Raw genomic sequence first — 23,504 nt, forward strand, 5'->3', positions numbered from 1 at the left:
TGTCCGTGTCGGTCTACGGATGCGTGTTCGGTGGTGGTGGTGGGGGGGGGATACAGCCCAGAAGGATGTGACACGCACACACACACGCATGTACACGAGCGCGCGTGTCACCAGGGGCCACCCACGCCTGACGGCGGCGGAGCGCCGGGCCCCGACACATGGAGCGTAGTGAGGTGACGAGTTCGTCAAAAGACGGATCAGCGCCTGCTGTCGGTCGCCATCCCTCGCCGTCACGTCTCACTCCCCCCCTCAGCAGCCCACCCTCGACAAATAGTCCATACGAGATCACGGTCCTTAGCTGTGGAGAGAGTGACTGGAGCTCATTTTGCTCAAATTTGTTCATTTATTCAAGAGAAATACACAATAAAAGTCCCTCGAAATGTTCTCCCTGCAGTTGTTCCCCCATAGTGTGCTGAGTTTCTCCCGCAAATGCTTAATCACCCCCGTCTTTTGTTTTTTCTCCTTTACTCCGACTGGAAAAACAAACAAGAGGGCACACTCGAGGCAGGAAACGCAGGAGAGCTTCCAGAAATAAACGCGGAATCACAGCGGAGGGAGGGAGGGTCAAGTGTGCCGGGTTTCAAAGTGAACTAATAAAAAAAAAAAGAGGCAATCTGTTTTTCACATTTCTCCGGCGACGGAGGCTGCGAATGTGTGGCTGTGAAATCCTTGCCACCTCCATTTCCAGGCAGGAATACTGTCTGCCAGGGAGGGAGAGTTAATTCATGTGCATAAATCCCTGCATCACTGCCATTAAACCGTTTAAAGAAAAAAATCTGTTGATAAATCACTTTCGAGGGACCCCGTGTCATCCAAGATTTCATCCGTTTAAAGTGACATACGGTGAGGATTGTGGGGTGACAGTAGACAGGCTCGGTAAATACAGTACATTATATATTAAAATAGCAATATTTAAGAGGGAATATTTTCTCTTGAACACGGCCTGAGGGTACAACAATTTTTTTCTCACTCATAAAATATCTGAGACATACAGTAGGTAGGTTCTCACACTGTTCCTGGGTCAGAGATCTTAGACTGGAGTTTATTTGATGTTAAGTTAAACGACTTTTATTGTTTTATTTAAAGTGCGTTTTTTTAAACTATAGGGTCCATCTTTGAAAACAGAAGAAGTAAAGATGTGTCAAAATTAATTGATGATAATTTTTATCGAGGACATGGACCATTTCTCCGTGTCTGGAGAATATTTAGAAACATATTCAGTAAAAGTTCTCAGTTTTTAATCCTTTAAAAAGATATATATATATATATCATAATTATAGTTCTTCCCTTGGTTCTTATAGCATGTTTTTAAAAATGTATAATTCATGATATAAAAACCATGGTTAATGCTTCTTCTTCTATTTTAAAAACCAATCATTCCTATGTTCACTACAAAGACACAGTTTCTTTAAGTGTTATCAGCGACAGCAGGTTACATCACTCAACATTCTGCAGGAGCCAACGTTTCAGACAAGTTTATACACCATTATTTAATATTTATTTGCATTTTCTCAAATTGGTTCAATTAAACTGGACATTTCCACCTTGTAATACATAATAGATCGATTTATTTTTTTGCCCCCGCTGTGATGTAAAGTGAAGGAAATTTAAAGCTAAAATTGATGTATTTACGACCACAAGACAACCTTTTGAGTAAATGTGTGACATATCTCTTACATAACATTTTAAAAAATGGCTTTATCGACAATATTTTTCAAACTAGTTCAAACACAGGTGTCATTGAGTGACACTACAATAAACACTTCAATTATTAATGCGAGACTGAAGTAGATAAGTTCATTGATGCCGTGTGACCTGCTGTCTGAACGAGACAAACACTGTGTTACATGTAACTGTTGAGCAAACATCGCTTGTTGAACTTCCCTCACAGCGACGCCTCATGGACACGTCATGTGATCAACTTAAGCGTGTACGTTTGAGTATTTTCATTGAGTTATGATTCCTACAAACACACAGAAAACAGGATAATCTCTTGTCAACATCCCCCTGATCCTGGGATCAGGTCGCCCTCAGGTCCTGATCGGACTCACTTCACTCATCTCTGGATCCCTCCGGCCCGACATGGACGCGGACAAAAGCTCTAATCCATTTCCTCCCGTCAGGAAAATAACTGCATTGAATCCCCCCCCCCCACCCCACCCCACCCTCGCGGGTCAGCATTAGCCTAATCCAGCGGGGGCCTGGGTTCCATGAGAATGGGGTGCCCACATGTGTGCCCCCCGAGTTCTGTTGACTCATCCCATCTGAGTCAACAGAACTCCCTTGACGTGGCACAACATGACATCTCTGGACGGGTCTTCAACTGGCACATCTGAGGGTTTACCTTGGGGTGCAGGTCTGGGTGGAAGTCCCTCTGGTGTGGTAATGTAATCCCAGGAGCAAACGGACCTCCTGACGCCGAGGGGTCTTCACATCTACGGAGGGTCACGAAACATTTACACTTGATGGCAAAGACATGACAGGAAACACTGAATGATTGTCATTTAAAGCAGGGGTCCCCAAACTTTTTTTGTAGAGCGTCAAGATTATATTCATGGACCGAGGTTCAGATAGAAAAGAGTAAAAATACAATAGCATGACCTGCAATAAAACTATAATTCAGCGCATGAAAAATTAAATATCTCACCATAACGCTGAGTCAGCAAGAGCTCTGGTCTTGTTGTGTATTTGCATCTATAGATATTTGATTGTATGCCGACGATGGTGTCCTTTATGTGCGAGTCTCCTTGTTTTTAGAGACTTTTCCTTGATTCTCTGAGACTCCTGTGTTTGTCTCGGTGTCGTCTTGACCTTTTAAGCATATATTTTGACCTTTTAAGTATATATTTTATTGGGTATTGTTTTGATTGTTTAAGGACTATGTGACCCTGGTTTAGAAAAGCGCTCTAAAAACATTACTTACTTACCTACTTAGTTAGTGCCAACGTGATAGTTTGTGTTTAAGTTTTATTTATGTGGAACGATGACTGAAACAGAAGTTTTGTTTCTAGAGTTTGTGTTTTACTCATTTTCACGAGTCAAGAGTCACACGCTCATGTTATATCAGAGAAAATCAGTTTTCTTTTTCTAAATTAAACGCCTTTTTAGGCAGTTATAATAAATAAAACGTTTGTTTTTCTTTTGTGCGACTGGTAACAAATGTCTCACGGATTACACTCATTTAAAGTTTCCATTAGCCAAACTAACTCTCAAAAATGTTATGCATTATTAATTTTACTTCTTCTATGTTAAAAAAAAACTAAAAAAACTTTCCACCGTTTGTTTATATGTTATATTGCTTATTTCACAGTTGTCTTCCGTCGGTAAAGTCGTGCTACCAGTCTTTTTGTTCCGTGAATAAATGTTTATCTTTAGCAAACAGCTCACAGGTGAGTGTGGCAAACAAACAGGTGAGAAGTGAACAACAGTCCACGTTTCATTTGAAATGACCTAATATGCAAACCTCAATATGCTGAAACTAAATAAAATAAATAAAACAATAACGACATCGATGATAAGTTATTCCGTGTGTGTTTGCTTTTACTCATTTTAAAAACATTTTTTTTACCTGCGTGAATTGGCTGAAGCGGATGTCGTCTTGCTCTCCACCGGCAAGAGCGTCTTCCAGAGCCAACACTGCCCTCCGCTGGTCACATCTGGGAACGCCGCGTTAAGCGTCTACTACTACCACGACTAAATTAAAATCAATAATATATATATCTAACAGTAAGAAAATTGTATTTTGACAAAACAAAATGCGTATTGTTTTACGTTTGAGTGAAACAAACTCAAATTTATTTTTGAAGCAGCAAATGATAACATTTTATAACAACAAGCAGATCATTTAAAGTGATAGTTTTGGATAATTTCCTCAGTAATCTGTTCCTTTTTAGCGTTATAGACATAAATGTTTGTTCATTTTAATGTAGCGACTGGATCTCAGTCGTCTTCATCTTTATCTTCGTCCAAAAAGACACTTAAAAACATCCAAATACCTCCAAACTGCTCGTCTGTAACATCCCTCTTATATTGAAGACCAGACGAAAGGAATTGCTCTGGAAATAGTTGTTGAATAATTGTTTATTTTCAGGTTGTTTTAGCGGAGCCTGCAAGGCCAACAGACAAGGGAAGTAATAGTCTAGCAGCGTTAAAATATAGACTTGTTTAACTTTCTCTAGGACAGTATCAAAGCTTCAATACAAGAGGGATTATTATTATAAATTAAATGTTATTATTAAATCAATCTACACTTACTACAACTACTTGCACAGGTATAGACAACAGAATAGAGGTATTTGGATGTTTTTAAGTGTCTTTTTGAACGAAGATGAAGCCGAAGACAACTGAGCTCCAGTCGCTACATTAAAATGAACAAACATTTTTGTCTATAACTCTAAAAAAGAACAGATTACTTTAATCCCAACCCCTAATGGCTCCGTAGTTTGCTATCTTGCCAGTGATATAGTTGAATATATATTTCCTCTTACACAAATGTACTTATCACATGAACTGGATCTGTTGTTAATCGACTCCGGGGTCTCTGTGGAAGCGGCACTTATGGACCCGCATTTTTCCCAGAGGACTGAAAATCACACTCGTGCCCTGAGGTGTGTGAGCCACGCTCTGCGGCGACTAAACTGAATTCCTGAACGCCTCTCCCTCGTCGTTCCCTCCGTGCTTAAATTACCATCCCTTCTTTCAGCTGGTCTTCCTTTATCCCGAGCTGATGAGATGTCCCGCACGTCCCCCAGGGCCCGTCAACACTGAGTTTCACATTCGATTCCACATTGTCTGGACTGTGATCCAGAACAGACGAGGAGTTCTGGCAGGAATTGTGTCTGGAGTGGGAGCTGGTCGTGGGGTATTTGAGGATCTCCCAGGGCTCTTTGTTGGCGTCCAGTACAGCGTTGTAATCAGCTCCAGTTGGGAGTCGGTGTGTATTCTCTGGAAGGCTCTGGGAGTCGTTAAAGAACCCTTGCATGTTTTTCATTTGCTGTGTGCAGATGATTCACGTTAGCTCTCGGTGTCGTTCTGTTACACAGATCTACTGGTCTTTTTCTGAACCCTTCTTATCTATGTTCTGCACCACAGGATCAACACCAGGCAAACGTCTTCAAACACTGTTGCAATGATTTAGTCCTGCAGGAAGAAAAGTGTCAGTCTGTTTGTCTTTTTGTTCCTTAATAAGTATGTATTTTTGTGTTTAAAAAGAGAATTAATTGTTTGCATTGTGGCTAAAATAGACTTTGAGCACCTTTAAAGGGAAACTAACTCTCCTGACTCTCATGTTTCAAATGTTGAAGTCTTCCTCTCCAAGATGCAGTAAGTCTCTCATCATGACCATGTTTTCAACTCATTATTTTAAAAAGTTCGTCTGAAATCTGGGCGAACGAGAGGTTACGAGAGCGGAGTCCATTATGACGTAAAAATGGCTTCACTCCTCCTCCAGCCAGCTGGAATCACGCCCCGCTTTGTTTATTCAACGAGTCTTTACATTCATTTTTCTGTCCCTCCATCGTTCTGTCTTACTGCCCGATTTCAATCTGTCTTTAAAATCTGTTTGTCTTTTTGTTCCTTAATGAATCTGTCCGTCCATTTCTCCGTCCAACCATTTATTTCTCCATTCATCTATCTTTCTTTTTATCTCTCTGTCTGCCGATCTAGTTGTCTGTCCTTCCATCCATCCATCCGTCCATCCGTCGTCCGTCCATCCGTCCATCCATCCATCCATCCATCCATCCATCCATCCATCCATCCATCCATCCATCCATCCATCCATCATCCATCATCCATCCGTCCATCCGTCCGTCCGTCCGTCCGTCCGTCCGTCCATCCGTCCATCCGTCCATCCTTCCATCCATCCATCCATCCATCCATCCATCCATCCATCCATCCATCCATCCATCCATCCATCCATCCATCCATCCATCCATCCATCCATCCATCCATCCATCCATCCATCCATCCATCCATCCATCCAGCTACTTAGCTTCTAAGCTAACCTAAAAGCCAGAGAAAAAAAACGTATATTGAGGTATGATCCACTGAAAACTGAGTTTGAAGTTGTAGTTTACTTAGAGTTACTAAGTTATGGGTCTTGTCGGGTAAATTATGAAGCTCAGGGGCCATTTGTGGCCCTTCATCAAATGTCATCTGACCTGCAGCCTTTGAAATAACTACTTTGTTTTTTTTGTTTTTTTTTAACAAAACTTAACAACGTTTGTAGCGGAACATACGCTGACATTGTAACTAGTATTATATTCACATTAATATTATATTGTCAATTTCATTTGAATGTTCTTGTAAAAGTTATATTTATATTCAGTTTCCTAGTATTTTACACATTTTTCTTCATGAAAGACAAGCTTCAAATATAAATGAGCACTTTGGTTCTTCAACTTTTAAGCTAGAGAAAGTGTTTGTCATTTTAACTTCAAATAAATCCATTGAATCGATTGTTTTCACAAGACACGTTTAGACGGCTGTGGCCGAGCGGAGTCCGTCACCTGAGACCCGACTCTCAGCTCTACCTGGTGAGCAGACAACAGCTACATTAAGCTCCTCTGCCCCTCAGCACTTTCACCTGCCGAGTAAAGCTGGCCCCGGATAATACGAGATCACCTTCCAGCGCCCGCGGCCCCCGAAGAACACGCAGCCTCAAGTTGTGATGCTGTGTGTGTGTGTGTGTGTGTGTGTGTGTGTGTCGGGGATATTGCCGGGCGTGTGTCTGCATGTGTGTGAGCAGATTTCATCTGGCAGAAGGAATGAAAAAACCCTCGACTGAGCAAGTTTTTTTTATGGATGAAATCCCGCGTCCTTTTCAAGAATTTTCCCATTAAGCGGGCCGACTCCACTGGTCCAAAATGACTTCACAGACTAAGCCGCCCTTGTCCTCGCTTTAATCTAGCCTTTAAAGTCGCTAATCATTATTGCAGCACTCCCATGAAGGCAATAGAAGCCGAGAGGCTCTCTCGCCTGCGCTTACACAACACTCCAGGACGGCGTCCGCTCCGCTCTTTGTGGGATTTCAGATTATGGATTCATTTTTGCTGGACGTGTGGTCAAACCCGGTCCCTGGGAAAAGCCCCTTGGTATTCCCTCCTTTCATCCCGCTCTCATTTTGAGAGTATCTAATGGTCATAATCGAGGTGGACATGCTGGGAGTGTGTTTGAAGGAGTGGTCAAGGAGCCCCTAATCTCTTCATGCACTGTTTGTAGTGGTGGCCCCCCAACACAAGAGCTAATTTTGCTGCAGACACACGGAGGAGAAAGAAAACCAGGGTGAAGTTTAAAATGCACACACACACACACACAAATACTTTGTTGGGATCCTGGGATACACCATCACATCAAAGCGTCGTAGAAACCAACCATATATTCATGTAGAACTCAACTTTTATTCCGATTTACTTTGCTGCTGATACATTATTGTGTGCAACAGAAATGGCTAGCTTGCTAATTAGCTACATTGTAAGATTAGAAATCTGTTTTACTGTTGTTTTTTATCATGTTTTCTTCTTAAGTAGGAAGAACTAAGAAACCACTAGTTGATCAAGGGTGTGTCCCAAATCGCACACTTTTGCACTTACACTTAGTATTTTGGGTACACAAGTTCGTCCCGATGAGCATTGTGCGAAAATGTAGAGCACAATGAGTAATTGGCCAGAAAATTGAGTGTGGATCGATGGACACTTTCCACCCTCAATGACCACCATCTTGGTAGTTGATGCTAAACGGATGATTTCTTGAGGAACAATTTTTTTTACCACAAAACAACACAACAACAGTAATAACACAATTAAACACAACTTAATAACTTGTTTCAATTGATGAAAAGTGCTGTCAAGTGTCGACGACAGAGTTCCAATGGCTGGTTGCGATCAGTGTTAAAAAGTAGTAGAAGAAGAAGCTCTTCAGTCATTTCCGGTAAGTGTGTAGCTGGAGAGTTTGATTTGAGATAGTACTACTTTATCGAAATTTGTGCACTGTGCAAGTAAGTGCACTGTCCTACAGTGTACTGTAAAGCAGTGCACTTAGAGAAGTCTGGGATTTGAGACACAAGTCTCCTGACTGAGTAACCCCTTCGCTACATTCATTCTTTGTTTGCTCTTGATGTCTATTTCACTGTCATGTCTACATTTACTTTTGAGTTTTTATCTGTTTTTATTTGCTGAGGTGAGTCACAAGCAGTTCCCCTGTTTCCTGTCTTTTAGATCCCCCTTTTTTTTTACCCGTTGAGTATTGCGATTTAGACTTTTCCATTAACTGATTGTCATGTATTAAAAGTTATCGTCCAGACCGTATTATTCGTAACTATAGGGGGACTTAACTCTATAACCATCACTAACGGTTCTACCACTGATCGACCACTCTTGGAGCCTCTTGAGGGGAAAGGAGGGGTCCTTCAAAGGGGCCACAACAGTAACGCAACCCGTCCCCTCGACTTACAAGAACACTGGACTATCTCTGATGAAAATTCTGGTGACCTGGGATGTCAAAAAGTTTGTGCCTTCCTCTTCTGTCTGCACCACCGTTGTTGCATCGTCTTCCCGTTGGTCTTCTTCAGCCGTCAGAAGTCAGAAGATAATGACCCGTCCTACAATGTGCACGAGATCTTGTCCATCAGAAACAAACGTCATGGCTCCCGGAATCCTGTGGACTAGGAGGTTGTGAACCAAAGAAAAGTTCCTGAATACGACAGACCCTCATTCTGGACCCTTCTCTCCTGAAAGACTTCAATCAGGCAGGTACAACAGAAGGTTGCGCTACCCTATCATCCTCTCAACACTGTTATCAGTGAGCAGAGAAGCAGATTGAGTGCAAGAATGCTTCTTCCCAGGTGCAAAACAAATATGTACAATGTACAATTCTGAGTTTGGTGGCAGGAGTGGAGTAAAAGTATCTGAATGTTCTATTCTATGTTAGTCTTTGTATCCTTTGTCTTTGTTATTTTTCTTTGATCTATGTTATTTATCTTTAGACTTAGATTGTATCATCTTGTTCTTTCTCTTTATTTCTCTTTGTTCTTGTTCTTATTTTATTTTGATTATTTTTTATGAAAAAATTGCTTTATTTGCTGTGGCTAATTTGGAAAAAAAAACAATTTCCCGAAGGAGACCTCCTGAGGCATCAATAAAGTTCTACCTTAACCGTCTCCTTCGGGATCAACAAAGTTCTACCTTAACCTTAACCTTACCCAAAAGGGAATCCTTTTCCATCCTTATGTTTGGCTGTTTTGTTTTCGCCTTGTCAGGGTAAGGCAGGTGTGCTCGGCGGACTGACTGAGTGAAGGTTTTTATTTCCTCTTAAGGAGCTTCCAACCTGGAAGCAACTGTCTGATAATCCAGTCTCCTGACTATGTACCACAGTATCACAATTGGACCATCACTTGTTTTTTATGGATGACTCCTGTCGTTTACATCTTATTTTTCCTTTCGTTTTTTGCCACTTGTGACTTAGATGATCACATAATCTCCTTGTCAGAACGAAAAAAAAACAACTAAAATTGTCCGACCATAATATCCAACAACTTATTCAACGACTTTGCATAGTTGCTGATTATTTCCCACTAACATAACATGTGTTTTATGATATTAATCGTCACGTTTGACAGTTTTTTTTACACCGGATCTGTCCGGCACGACCGTCTTCGACGCTCTATAGCGGCGTCGAGGAGATTACCGGAGTCAAGTGTGTCGTGGTCTTCAGCCGGCGAGAGCCACTCGTCTCCCGGCGAGAGTGATGTTCAGAAGAGCAGTGAGGGTCCTCGCTCTCTCACAGCGCCCCGGCAGTGAAAGAGCGAGGACCCTCACTCTGGGAGGGGAGGGGGGTGCAGGGGCCTCTTTAGACAGACACTGGTGAGGCTTTCACCTCAGACCACCTCTGGTGTCTGGGGTTCACCAGCAGAGCAGGGAACAATACGAGCCCCGGACGGTCGGCTCGTAATTGGCTGTTGATGAGACTCAACGTTTCTTAAACGTCGTTAAATATGAGCTGTTGTAGAATAAAGGGAATGAACTGTGTTTCAAGGTCATCATTTAGTTCCCAAATTCTCATTCCAATGAGTTTAAAGTTGCCACTGACTCTTGGTCGTCTTTTGCTGTAGCTACTACTTTAGCACAACAACTCATAGACCATCATTAGAAGTCAAATTAATCCATCTTTTCGACTTCCACACTTTGAGCGTCCATCGCGTCGACTCCGCTCGTAAGGATGCAGGTTTCTGGTCCAGCGGTCCGGGACAAGACCACCATTAACTGCTGGGGCTGTGCAGAGGCCGCGGGGGACAAAGGGCCCAACACGCCGTCCCTGCCCTCGGACAAGGCCTGAAACAAATGTAACAGGGCGGCCACAGAATGGAATCATCCGGCCGGTGTCACTGAATACATTTACCTACCTCAGAGTCCTTTCAGAGCCGGGCTTTGTTTTTAGCCCGGGAAGAAGGGGGGGGGGGGGCGTGAATGGAGGAGGTGGGTCCAGGATGGGGGTGGGGGGGTGGATGTCAGCGGGCAGGATGGAGGAAGGGTCGGGATGGAATGGACGAAAGAAAGTCCAGGTTTCCACAGTGACGGCCTCGGCTCCCGAAAACACACCACAAGAAACGAGGGCTTGTGAGTCCAGAATGGCGGGAGGTCTTGTTGATTGTTGTGTTTTGTCTTGTGTTTCTTCTCGGCCTCTCTTTGTCCCCCGCAAGTCCTTCCTGAGAACCTTTTTAGGCTAATTGGAGACCTGGAGAGTTTTTAAGCAAACTCCAGACAACACCTTGTTCTTCTGAGCTCCTCGACTCCAGTCGGGTCGAACCATTAACAGTGAGAGACACAATCGCTGGACAAGAGACGGAGTCACAAAGTCGGACGGCGGGTTTCGAGAGGTTCTTTCTTCTCCGAACTCCTCCACGGACACAACGGGACTCGAGTGTCGCTGAAGACACAGACCATGGGTTCGGGTTTCATGGAGAGCTTTGCGATGTTTGTTTTTGTAGGAGTTGACGTTTGAGTGAGTGGGAAGTAAATATAACACACACGTCACATTATTAGCATTAGCTTTGATCCTGAGCTAACGGAGACACACTTTTATATATATATGTGTCAAACCCAACCTTGAAATCTCATCTGGGTCAACAGGTTTATAGTTTTCGTTTCCTCTGAAATTATTATTGTAAAGAACATGTTTCATTTTATCAACTTTTTATGATACAACTGTTGCAGAGCATTATGGGAATCATTTAATTGACAATGTCCCTCATAATTTTTTTTAAAAATGTTTATTAATATTTAAAGTTTTGGTTTGTGTTGATGTTTTGCAAGTGTGTTCATTTTTGTGCACATTGTCTCAATCGTAGTACACAATTTAAACCCCTAACACTAATTTTGTGCATTTTAAATGACACATTTTAATTTTATTAAGGGATTCAATGGACTTTATTATTGTGTCTAGTCTTGCATTGTTTATTGAATTCTCTTTTAAGTTGTAAGTTTTTCTAAAGCCCTAGAACTGAACTGAGTAAGTCCTAGGGGCCCACATGTGGTCCTTTGACCGTATATATATATGTGGTAAAAGCTAAAGTAAAACTGATCATATAGAGATCAGATAATTAGTTTTTAATTTTTACATTTCATTATAACTTGTCAAAATATTTTCATTTTCCGCTCTTGGCATTTATTTATGATTTTCCGTTTCTTTATTATAACTTATATTTAAATGTCATTAAAAAAATTATATAATATTGCTCCAATTATGCTCGATGGCTCCTCAGAACCTTGACAACAAAAATGTTACATAATAAAATATGGAAAGAAGATTCACGGACCTCTGACCTACAATAGAATCTTCTTTGGATCCTGTCAGGCAATACATTGTTGAAGTTGGTGCTTTTTTGTAAAAATAAACTTGTCAAAATGTATTTAAAAGGATCAAAAGTGTTAATATTTTAATTTTCACTGGACAATTTAATAAATTCTGAAAAATCAAACATTTGAACCACATTTCCACAATAGAAAAAGTTATTATTTGTTTTATACTATACAGTATATATGAAGAAACAACTTTTCTGACCTAATGACTTGTGTTGTCAGTGAAACTCCTTGACATATTAAAGGAAGAGAAAGTTTTATAAGAGTGTGAGGAGAGTTTTGAAAGGCTTGAAATTAATATATCTTATGAATATCGTATTTTTTATCAAATACATATAATGTTTCAAAGCGAGGTCTTAAAGACCTTCATGAGGAACTGATCTGCTCAAAAATCTGTTCAGCGGAATCAGTTGTATTGGAAACTGAACTGGTTTAATCCGGGGTCATCAACTGGTTTATTCATCAATATTTGATCTTCTTTCATCAGAAAAAGGACGTTTTCTCGGTGATATACGTGCATCCGTCCTGACAACGGACACCAGATGTGGTCGAGGGTTGGTAATTGAAACAGTTGGTGAAGGTGCTCCACATTAAAGCTCTGAGAAAGGAAAGTCATTAGTGTGTCGTTCCTCTAATCCCTGCAGATAATCTGCCACAATCCACTGAGTTGGATTCAGTCACCTTTTCTCATATTCTAATCCATTTTGTCTTTGAGTTTTTGTGCGTCTCGCAGCGTGCCGCCCCGCATTCAAAAGGGCGGTCGCTGAGCTATGACATTAAAGGTATTGTTGGGTCGGCCCGGGCCAGGACGCCCCCAAATATACTGGGCTGGTTGTGTGTGTGTTTTCACCCCGGTAGTCATGGCGATGGACACACACGCAGTTCGCCGCCACCTCCCCCTCCATCAGCCTCCGACAAAGATTGAGTCCTTTGTAACGGGCCGGAACCGCCGTCAACACCTCGACTGTAAAATATGAGTGACAGGTGAGGTCATGATCACGATGATCTGCTTCAGTGATTGACAGATATTTGAGTGAGAACGAGTTTAACGTGACTTTTTTACAAAGATTTTGTAATAAGAGTCAGAACATGGTTGTGGCCACATGTGGCACTTTCACTGTAGTAAAGTAAACTTTATTGAAGCAGTCAGATCATGTTCCACAATTATTATTCTGATTTTATTATCCTCTTGATACTACTATATATTCTGTTTAAAACGAAAAAAGAAATATATAATAAATGTATACTATAAACAGTTTATATATATTTAAAAAAAAATACTGTATAGTATCAAGAGAATAATATATATAAGGGATGTATATAGGTGTTAATTGGTAAAAGATTTTAAAAAAAAAAGTAAACCCATAATGAGTATGATTTAAGGTTAATTAAAAAAAATAATCAAAATATCTGGTATAATTTATTTATTTATAGTTTTTCAAATGATGTATAAATACCTGTGGTGGTCTCAAAGTTGTCATTTTAAGCATCTATTTTATCGGGTAATTTCTTGGGTATTTTATTGGGTATTGTTGTGACCCTGGTCTAGAAAAGTGCCCTTAAAATATTACTCACTTACTTACTTATACAAATTTAAGATCTAAATAAAAAATATTTTTTTACAGATTGCATTCACAATAGTGGAACTAACTAAACCGTTAAGTGTAAATTCTTTGAGAACCGACTTTTTATTTCATGGCTAATGTCGCTTTGTGCAGGAAATTGTATTTTATTCTATGTTTAAAAACATAAACATTTGGATAAATGTGTTTCTAAACATATGCAGTTAATTTGTTGTTTTTTTATTTTAGATTATTTAATTTTGGTTGATTGTCGAGTTGGTCTTGAATTTAATTTCAAATAGTATTAAAATAAGACTTAAATATGTCTGTAAAATAATATTTTATGTCCAGAACCTAGTTTTATACAAATTAAAGACCTTCATTGATTAGGTACTAACTTTTATGAAAACTTCCATTTGAAATATAATTTGCTAAAAACATGTTTTCAGACATTTTTTTCCTCTCATTATCTTTAATTTATTGATCCTATATTTCTTTATTGTCATCTTCTTCTGCTCATCTTCCCTCGACTACTACATCCAGCTCTTCCCGAGGGACCCCGAGACATTCCCCTGCCATCTAAGAGACATCTCCAGCTCCTCCAGTATTTCTTGTCCCTCGTCATGAATGTTTTAAAAGTGCTTTAATATCATTTTTCCTTCTTTTTTTATTTCGTGGCGTAGTTGTTAGCATGACCTTTTTTTTTAACTGTATTTGTCGTCCCTGTGCTCCCACGGGTTTACTCTGGGCACTCCGGTTTCCTCCCACAGTCCAAAAACATAGAGAGGTGGATTGAAAACGAAACTGTTGTGAGTCTCGAAGTGTGTGTCTCTGTCTGTCCTGCGACCGACTGGCAACCTGTTCAGGGTTACCCAAGCCTCTCACCCCGAGTAGCTGGGATAGGCCTGCCCGCCCCATGCCCTCCCAATAGTTTATTATCTGTATTATAATGACATAAAATAACATTTGTAGCTCTATTTTTGTCTAATTCTTTATTTTTATTCATCACTTTTTATTCTAACTCTTTTGTAATGGTCGCCCCCCATAACAGTCACGGTATTTAATGGGACCCTCACACCTGTAAAGTCGTCTCTAGCACCTCCTAAACACTCTCCACAGGTCAGGACACCTCTGGATATAAAGTCTTCCTCTCGTTTGTTTCAGTGAGAAAATGAAAAGTGAGGCTCTTGTGCGTCTCATGTTGACACTGGTGAACCACTGGGAACCGTCTCACGCCCCCCAGACTTCCCGGTCCCTCTCAGAGAGATATGACCGCCGCGGCCATATGTCAAAAACCAAGACTCCCATTGTGGCGCGAGACACCTCCTTCAAAAAACCTCCATGGAGGCCTAATTGAGTTTGTCTATGAAGTGTTTTATTCGCCGTCAGACGCCTGACAGGGAAGAGAGTCGGCCTCGGTCTCCCTCGTCAATCTTCCCCCCGGAGAGTCAACAGCGAGCCAGACACACATTCACCAACAATACAGTGCCAAGAGGTCTGGGGCGTCCCGTCGACAGCATCCTGTTCCCCCAGTCGGAGCCTCTTGTGTCGCGAGGACAATCCTCGACTACCTGCCCTGGATCTGAATGTCCCGGATTGACTCGTGACAAAAAAATCTCTTCCTCCCTCTCGTCCCTTTCTCTCCGGGTCTCAAGTGGTCTTCAGAAGGATGTCCTGGGAACCTGGCCGGCTGCCCCGCCGGACACACACATCCACACCGACGCCTTGATTTATGCTCATGAAGTCTGACGTGCACTTTACTGCAGCTTCACACACACACACACACACACACACACTGTGACAATGCCAGCGCTGAATACGCGGCGTGCCAGAGAGAGGGCAAGAGCCATGGGAAGAGAGACATTTGCCAAAAAAAGAAACCCTACCAACGGCATATTTCCACTTCTTCCTCTGAGTGTGGAGCGCTGCCTTCATCTCCCGGCGACCATTGTCTGCTGGGAGTTATTAACTGTGGACGAATCCAACTGAAGTCAAGACTCTCTCGACCGTTCTCCGGTGTCTCGTCCGTTTCACGCTTTTGGATTTAAAAGATAAAAAAAATGTTTTTGTGATCACCTTTAATGAAACACAAACATTCACTCGCTCACGTCAATTTAGTCGATGTATTTGGTGGAAACCTGAGTGTCTGAATTCAATCCGCCCCAAACATAGGTCTAACATGCAAACTACACAGAAAGGCGGAAGAGAACCTGCAACCTTCTTGCTAACCACTGTTCACGATAAGAATGAGCTCCTTAAATATGTTTTACATTTTTATTTAAAAAAAAACTTCATTTCAATTAATTACTTTAATTATCAGACTAAAGGGCTCCTTAATTCTTTAATATTCAGTCAAAAAGTCTATAGTAATACTCCGCAATGCACTATAGTAATATTCAGCAAAGAAATGTAGTATTATTCCCAGAGACTCTGTAGTATTAACTCCAGAGACTCCTAGTGTTACTTTGCAAGGCTCCCTAGTATTAATTCCAGAGACTCAGAAGTGTTACTTTGCAAGGCTCCGTAGTATTACTCTGCAACGCTTTAGAGTATTACTATGCGAGGCTCCATAGTATTAATCCCAGAGACTACGTAGTATTACTGTGCAAGGCTCTGTAATATTTCTCCAAAAGGTTTCATAGTATTAATCCTCCAAGCTCCTTAGTATAATTCCGTGAGGATCTGTAGTATTATTCCCACAGACTCCATAGTATTACTATGCGAGGCTCCCTAGTATTAATTCAGGAGACTCTATAGTGTTACTTTGCAAGGCTCCAAAGTTTTAATCTGAAACGCTTTCGAGTATTACTACGCAAAGCTCTGTAGTATTAATTCCAGAGACTACGTAGTATTACTTTGCCAGGCGCCCTAGTATTAATCCCAGAGACTACGAAGTATTACTTTGCAAGGCTCCAAAGTATTTCTCAAAGAGGTTCCATAGTATTACTTAATGAGGCTCTGTAATATTACTCACAGAGACTCTGTAGTGTTACTTTGAAAATCTTTGTAGTATTAAGCTGCAAGGCTCCATGGAATTACTTTACGAGGCTCCGTAGTATTACACCTTGATGTTCTAAAGTATTACTTTACAATGCTTTGTAGTATTACTCCCAGAGATTCCGTGGTATCGATAGGCTCCATAGCATTTCTCTTAGAGTACTATAACAGCAGCCCGTAATGCTCAGCTAGGCTATTACAAAGCCACTGTTTCTTTTGATGACTCCAGAAGTCTGTCGGAGTAAAGAAGGAGTGTGTGTGTGTGTGTTGTGTCGTCTCATAAATGAGTCTGGAGTGTTGTGAGTCATGAGGAAGTGTGTGTCGGTGTGTGTGAGGAACGTGGCAGCAGGCGGCTCTCCACCCCCCCGAGGGTCCTCCACTCATTACCCAGAGGTCACAGCCCACGCCTGGCCACTTCCTGCCCGGCCTCCCTCAGGAGACCCCGGCCTGCTGGGCCGCGGCTCACACGTGCGGGTCACAAACAATCCGGCTTCCTGTCCCGGGTCCAGCCGGAGACACGGAGCACGTTCTGGCTTCTATCTGCCGCTCGCTGCGCTCACTTCCTGCTCTCTCACGCTCGCATTCATCAGAACCTTCACCCCAAACCCGCTCGCACAACACTCGCCGCTCGGTCCAGAGCTTTCCTCCCACGCTCCTCCATGTCATCACATGACTCACGGCTTCCAGGATCCGCCGCGGAAAACGGACGTTTTAAAACACTCAGACTGTTGAGTTCAGACAAACCATGACATCTTTGAAGAACAAAACTCCAGAATGAGGAACGTTTGTAAAATAAACCTTGAAATGTTTCTGACAACTTTTTGTTCTTTTGTTAATTTTGAACTTTTGTACTTGTGCTTCATGTTGTGTCTTTCGTTCTGTCGGAAATGTGATCTACTACTCAATTCTTTAAAAAAAAAAAAAGAGTTTAAATTACAAGATAATTACCAGCTAAGCTGACATTATTACCTCTGCCAAGGAGATTTTTCCCCCTTTTTTTAATATGAATAATCAAAAATGTATTTCAAAAAAATCTTCAGGAAATGTTGATTTTTCCATTTAGTAGTTGCATCAGGATTTGAGGAAGTTTCGTAGGTCGTTCACTAGGATGGTTTCTCACTCGCTGCTGCTCACACATGATGTTCAGAACAAAACAAATGGAACCAAACAAACACAATCTAATCAGGAAAAATGAAATCAACTTTTTGTTGTTTGTTTAAGGGTTACTGTGTAAGATTTGGTAGAAACTTATGATAACCTGGGAAAGATTCTCAATGCATTATCATTTTTAGATTCTTGTTTCTTTATGAACATGTACTTTCTCAGTGCTTTTCTACTTTTGATTATCATGGTTCGTTCTTCTAAACACACTAGTATTACTTTGCGAAGCTTCATAGTATTACTCCCTGACACTCCCTAGTATTACTTCGCTAGAATCCATAGTATTACTACACGACACTCGGTAGTATTACTCTTCACCGCTTCGTAGTATTACTCTACAATGCTCCGTAGTATTACTTCGCCAGAATCCATAGTATTACTACGTGAAACTCCATAGTGTTACACCATGATTCTTCGTAGTATTACTCCACAGAACACCATAATATTACTCCCAGACACTCCCTAGTATTACTTCGCTAGAATCCATAGTATTACTACACAACACTCCGTAGTATTACTCCGCAACGCTTCGTAGTATTACTCTACAATGCTCTGTAGTATTACTTCGCCAGAATCCATAGTATTACCACATGACACTCCATAGTATTACACTATGATGCTTTGTAGTACTACTCCAGAACACTCCATAGTATTACTCTACGATGCTCCGTAGTATTACTCCGCAACCCGCCATAGTATTACTCCATAATATTTCTCCGCAACGCTCCTTAGTATAACACCACAATGCTCCCCAGTATTACTACACGACATTACGTAGAATTACTCGTGGCGCTCCGTATTATTACTCCACAACGCACTGTAGTATATCTCCGCAACGCTACATAGTATTACTCCGCAATGCTACATAGTATTACTCCGCAATGCTACGTAATATTACTCCACGACGCACCGTACTATATTTCCGCAACGCTACATAGTATTGCTCCGCAATGCTAAGTAATATTACTCCACGACGCACCGTAGTATATCTCCGCAACGCTACATAGTATTACTCCGCAATGCTACGTAATAGTACTCCACGACGCACCGTAGTATATCTCCGTAACGCTACATAGTATTACTCCGCAATGCTACGTAATATTACTCCCCAACGCACCGTAGTATATCTCCGCAACGCTACATAGTATTGCTCCGCAATGCTACGTAATATTACTCCACGACGCACCGTAGTATATCTCCGCAACGCTACATAGTATTACTCCACGACGCACCGTAGTATATCTCCGCAATGCTACATAGTATTACTCCGCAATGCTACGTAATATTACTCCCCAACGCACCGTAGTATATCTCCGCAACGCTACATAGTATTGCTCCGCAATGCTACGTAATATTACTCCACGACGCACCGTAGTATATCTCCGCAAGGCTACATTGTATTGCTCCGCAATGCTATGTAATATTACTCCACGACGCACCGTAGTATATCTCCGCAACGCTACATAGTATTGCTCCGCAATGCTACGTAATATTACTCCCCAACGCACCGTAGTATATCTCCGCAACGCTACATAGTATTGCTCCGCAATGCTACGTAATATTACTCCACGACGCACCGTAGTATATCTCCGCAACGCTACATTGTATTGCTCCGCAATGCTATGTAATATTACTCCACGACGCACCGTAGTATATCTCCGCAACGCTACGTAGTATTACTCCACGACGCACCGTAGTATATCTCCGCAACGCTACATAGTATTACTCCATGACGCACGGTGGTATTAATCCAGGACGCTCTGTAATATTTTTCTGCAATGCTCCGTGATACAACTCCAACTCTGCGATGCTCCATAGTATTACTTTACAAGGCACTTTTACACAACACTTGTTTGTAATCTTGGAGACACACATCTGTCCATAAGATCAACTCACGGGTCAAAGGCGTCTCGACTACATGTGTCTTAGATTTGAAACCAGCAGCATCTGTCACTAGTGAGTTCAGGACCAGTCGTGAGCTCAAGCGAACTCAACACGTCTTATTGACGGCAGATGGTCTTTGTGAGCTCGGATTCTAACCCCAAAAAAAGGGACCTTACACAAACATTATTGTTTACCGACGACTCGCTATTGTGCGACAACTATCCCGGCAAATTAGAGCTGAGCTGCAGGGGTGTCGCTGACCACCAAGTCTTTCACAGTGGGCCACAATGTCTCCCCAGGAGACTGACCCCGGGGTCCGAGCCAAGAGTTCTGCTGGTCTGACGTGCCGAAGGCTGAGGCCCCGCTCTATGGTTGTTGGTCTGACCCCGGCCCGCTCCCCTCTGACGGGGTCAGTCCCCGGACGACCTCAAGTCTCCCGCTGAGAGCAGGAGACGAGCAGCCATTCAAGGGGGACCCGGTGTCCGGCTCAGCGGTGACCACCGGGGACCAGGCGGGTCAGCCGGGCCAAGTTCCTGCTGCTGGCCCGGGATCAGAGCGTCCAGGCATCTGCGCTCATTAGAGGCAATGTTCCGGGGATAAAATGTGTGAAAAAAGTCCCCAATTAGCTGGAATTAGACTGAGGAGCGAAGATTGATCGTATTGATCAGAAGCTTCACAGCGATTCCTGGCGAGCGGCGAGGCGTGATGCGGTCGAACGACAGGAGCCGTGCGGCACCAACACCTGAGGGAGGCGCAGATGGAGGCTGGAGTTCCTTCACATTCACGGAGACACACTTCCAGATGCTCCCCGAGGACGTGCAGGTGATGGATGAGGCTCCTCTACCTGAACACACCTTTAACCCTCCGTGTGTGTGTGTGCGTGTGCATGCCTGAGTGTGTGTGATTGTGTTACAAGCCGTGATATCAAGTGTTAAGAATAATATATCAAACTTTTTTTTTGTTTTTTACATAAATTTGATATTTTGGATCATTTTCACCAAGAAAATTGACCATTTTCTTCAGGTAAGAATAGATTTATCTCCTAATATAATCATTAAAAATAATTTTCTTTAAAGAATATATTTTTTTTATTATTTAAATGGTACTATTGTCACAATAATAAATGTCTTTCATGTCTTTATGACCATCCCTGCAACACAGACCTGTGAAAAGTGTATTTATGTGGTATTTACCTGGTAATAATTCACAATTTTAACTGTAATTATTTATGTTGAGAACTTTAAAGAGATTTAAGTGAATATAAAATAAAAATATTTTAGGGAAAAGGTCCTTTATTATACATTTTTTTAAACTAACAGTTATGAAAAATACAATTAAATAATCCTTTTAGCATGTTTTGCCTTATTTTATTACTTGATTTTACAGTTTTTGCTACTTTGTTTTTGCTTGACGGCCCCTAAGAACAGCCACTGTAAATAACATGTGGCCCCTGAGGAAACGTCATTTTCCAGAGGGATTAATAAAGTTTAATTAACCATCCATCCGTCCATCTATCCAGGCAATAGCTCATCCATCCATCCAGGCAACAGCTCGTTGATCCATCCATCTATCCAGGTAACATCTCGTCCATCCATCCATCTATCCAGGCATCAGCTCATCCATCCATCCATCCATCTATCTATATATCCAGGCATCAGCTCATCCATCCATCCATCCATCTATCCAGGTAACAGCTCGTCCATCCATCCATCTATCCAGGCATCAGCTCATCCATCCATCCATCCATCTATCTATATATCCAGGCATCAGCTCATCCATCCATCCATCCATCTATCCAGGTAACATCTCATCCATCCATCCATCTATCCAGGCATCAGCTCATCCATCCATCCATCCATCTATCTATATATCCAGGCATCAGCTCATCCATCCATCCATCAATCCATCTATCCAGGCAACAGCTCATCCATTCATCCATCAATCCATCTATCTATCCTGGCATCAGCTCATCCATCAATCCAGGTAACATCTCGTCCATCCATCCATCTATCCAGGCATCAGCTCATCCATTCATCCATCCATCTATCTATATATCCAGGCATCAGCTCATCCATCCATCCATCCATCTATCCAGGCAACAGCCCATCCATTCATCCATCAATCCATCTATCTATCCTGGCAACAGCTCATCCATCCATCTATCTATCCAGGCAACAGCTCATCCATCCATCTATATATCCAGGCATCAGCTCATCCATCCATCCATCCATCTATCCAGGCAACAGCCCATCCATTCATCCATCAATCCATCTATCTATCCTGGCATCAGCTCATCCATCCATCCATCCATCTATCTATCCATCTATCTATCCAGGCATCAGCTCATCGGACCATCCATCCATCTATCCAGGCATCAGCTTATCCAGGCATCAGCTTATCCATCCATCCATCCATCCATCCATCCATCCATCCATCCATCCATCTATACAGACAACAGCTCATAAGCTTCACCTTGACACACCGGAACACATTAATGATCAAGAATTTCAAAACCATATTTTTCTATATCTTTTATATAAAGTAAAGGACATTTTCAGTGTCTTACTTGCTTCATTAGTCGATATGTACCTGAAGACATTCTGAGAATGAACCCTGAAACATTTAATAGATGAAAATCTTATATTTTTAATGTTGGTTGTTTAATTGAGGGAAAGTGTACGACAGGAAAGTGGATAAAGAACATTTAAAAAAAACAAAATAATTAGGTATAAATATGAAGTCACAATTTAATTTGTAATATTGACAGATTCGTGCTTCAGAAAAGGTAAATATACGTCTTAAAATATTTCTTAAAAACATTTAGTTAAAGAATGAAAAAAGGAAAGTGGACTGGATTGTAAGAATGAGCAGTAAGATAAACTTCTCCCATGATGCACTTGTTGTTGATGATAAAACTTATTATCCTTGTTTGGTCGAGTTTTCAATGACTTCCTGCTATGCCGCCAGGTTTCCTCCGGGAGCTCCAGTTTCCTCCCACATCTCAAAAACACACATATGACACCAGAGTATTTCCACTTGTTTTGTTACTTCCTTTCAAAGAGTTTTCCTCCATGAGTCCAGTGATCCCTGGCTCGCTCGCACAAGACGCTTTTTTCCCCAACAGATCGCCTAAGTTTGCCCTCCGGACCCAATGGGCCACAAACACTAGATTTTTCCCCCCGGGGGTCAAAGGTCAGTTTGATAACACAAGAGGACAGTTCGAGTCTTGTTCCAGCACAGAGCCTCGTGTCCATCTGCCTCTCGTCCATCCATCACTCGGCGGCGCATCCGTCTCCCTCCGTCAGCGCCGTGCGGTGACCTCGGGCCCGGCGGAGGAAGCTCTTGTCAAGATAGGGTCCTTATCACGGGGACCCCCTCACCACCATCCATCAGGAGGGCGACCAGCTGGACGACCGTTGACCTTCGTAGAACGGCGAAGAGATAACATTCCGTCGCTCCATCTACAGGGGGTTCTCCGTGATGTCCGCCGACCTCTGGACCCGCTGACGTCTTCCTCGGAGACGCCCCACCTTTCACTTTTGCCCACCTGAGCCACGTCACCTGTTCGTGAAGATCCCACGAGCCCACATTATGGATCAACCGAAGCGCTTCCAGAATAAGTGGCCAATTAAGTGTCCGGCGACCGTGCGCTCTTGTCCCCGTCTGACTGCAGATTAATGACCGGCCGATGGTTTCCCTCCTCGGGCCCATTTATCAGAACCGGCAACTGGGTCAGCCCCGATGATTAAACGTCCGCACCACCGGGGGCCTCCTGGGGCCCGGGTTCCTCGCACCGCCGTGGCTGTGAATTGGATTTAATTGCCGGTCGGTTCTTCCGACTGTGAGGTGGAGACGTCGGCGGTGTGGTGGGGGGGGGGGGCTATTAGCGCGCAACGCTAGCCAAGCCGAGATGTCACACATCTGCACGAGAACCCCCTTTATTAAATCTCACCCACTTAGGTGGAATTGGACTCGGAACGTCTCGTGTGAAAGTCTTGACATGAGACCGAAAAAAAAGTTCCATCAATTTATCTTCATTTATTGCAAA

Source organism: Callionymus lyra, chromosome 2 (assembly GCF_982586985.1).
Source record: "Callionymus lyra chromosome 2, fCalLyr1.hap1.1, whole genome shotgun sequence".
NCBI classification, from domain to species: Eukaryota; Metazoa; Chordata; class Actinopteri; order Syngnathiformes; family Callionymidae; genus Callionymus; species Callionymus lyra.